Source organism: Arachis ipaensis, chromosome B4, assembly GCF_059453495.1.
Source record: "Arachis ipaensis isolate K30076 ecotype BB chromosome B4, ASM5945349v1, whole genome shotgun sequence".
Classification (NCBI taxonomy): domain Eukaryota; kingdom Viridiplantae; phylum Streptophyta; class Magnoliopsida; order Fabales; family Fabaceae; genus Arachis; species Arachis ipaensis.
Genome location: NC_142439.1, coordinates 134,234,781 through 134,236,945, shown reverse-complemented (window position 1 = coordinate 134,236,945; position 2,165 = coordinate 134,234,781).

Genomic DNA, 2,165 nt, shown 5'->3' with positions numbered 1-2,165 from the left:
ACAAGCAATGGAAGACGAATATGCAGCATTGATGAAGAACAGTACCTGGCAGCTCACTGCTCTGCCTCCGAACAGACGTGCAATTGGTAGCAAATGGGTGTTTCGTGTTAAACAGAATCCAGATGGTTCCATCAACAAATTTAAAGCCCGACTTGTTGCTCAGGGCTTCAATCAAAGGCCAGGCATAGACTTCAAGGAGACCTTTAGCCCTGTTGTCAAGCCAGCCACTATTCGGGTTATTCTCACTCTGGCATTGCAAAATCACTGGCCCCTAACTCAACTTGATGTGAATAATGCATTCTTGAATGGGAGCCTGCAAGAAGAAGTATATATGAGACAGCCGCAAGGCTTTGAAATTGGTGGCTCGGAGGTTGTGTGCAAACTAACTAGGTCGCTTTATGGTCTAAAGCAGGCACCCAGATCCTGGTTTAATACTCTAAGGGTAGCACTATACACTTTGGGATTCTCCTCTACCAAATCAGATGTCTCCCTGTTCTTCAAACACACCAGTGAAGCCATAGTGTTCCTCCTTGTGTATGTGGACGATATTATCGTCACTGGAACTTCAAAAGAGGCCATTGCCAAATTAGTGCAACAACTTCACTCCAAGTTCTCACTTCGAGATATGGGAGAATTAAAGTATTTTTTGGGCATTGAAGTCACTCGAACATCTTGTGGGGGCCTACTATTGTCCCAGACGAAGTACATTAATGATTTGCTAAAGAAGGCTAACATGGGAGACTCTAAGGCTGCTGCTACCCCTATGACTTCTAACTTGAAGTTGACATCCACAGATGGTGTGCCATTTGAGCATGTGAGCCTGTACAGATCTGTTGTTGGAAGCCTCCAATACCTCACTGTCACCAGGCCTGAAATTGCGTTCTGCGTCAACAAAGTCTGCCAATTTATGCAAACTCCGCTGGACAAGCATTGGAAGGCGGTAAAGCGTATCTTCAGGTATCTGCAAGGCACAAGGACCATGGGGCTTCATCTGCGCAAACCTACTGAGTTGATCCTTACAGGATATACTGACTCTGATTGGGCCTCAGACATTGAGGATCGCAAATCCACTGCTGGCTATTGTGTCATGTTTGGGCCGAACCCTGTTTCTTGGTGCTCAAAGAAGCAGGCTGCAGTATCTCGTTCCAGCACAGAGGCTGAGTACCGTGGCATTGCCAATGTGGTAGCCGAGCTGCTCTGGATTCGAAATCTACTTGGTGAAATTCACATTCTTGTACCTACCCCCAAAGTGTATTGTGACAATGCAGGTGTTGTGTTAATGTCCGCAAATCCTGTGCTTCATTCTCGCTCAAAGCATTTTGAGATTGATCTCCATTTGGTGCGAGACCATGTAGCCAAAGGGCGAGTCCAGATTCATCATATCCCTGGAGATGCTCAAATTGCCGATGTCATGACTAAGGCAGTAAGCTCCTCATGGTTTGCAACTTTTCGATCCAAACTCAAGATTGAGCAACCTCAATCGTTAAGTTTGAGGGGGAATGACAGGATAATAGAACAGAATAACAGAAGTTTGTTAGAGTCACTTAGCAATTAGTTAGCAACTAATTAGTGGTAACAGGTGCAGCAAGTCACATGTCTCAACATATGTATATAAACTCTTATCAGCTGTAACTGCTACACAATAATCACATTCTCATTCTCTTATTCATTCATCTAAGCTTCATCTCTCTCTCTCTCTCTCACACAACACTCTGAGTTACCGATACCATTTCACCTCCAATTGAAAATGCAAAAGTACAGCATGAGGGAGCAAGAAATGTAAAGGAAACACATTAAGAAAACGCCAGAGTTTAAGGGCTCCAACACAAGACAAATTACATAAAGCGCTAAGCAACTAGCAAAATTATGTATGATAAATGCAGTTGAATGAAAACCACATGATAGACAATCAAAAGCTTAACTCTTCTTAGGTAAAACATCACTTTTTCTTTGATAGATGTCATTCGATCAGTAGAGTAAACTAAAGTACTAATGTTTGATCTGATTTAACTAAGCACAAGTTTAATGTTTTATCTAGGTCTCATAAAGATGAGGAATAAAGATAGATTCATGATGGTAAAACATAACGATTAGGTGGGAAACTGAGATTATTGGTTAGTCCAAGATATCAAAAAGTTGGCATTCCATTGCCCTTGTTTCATTGG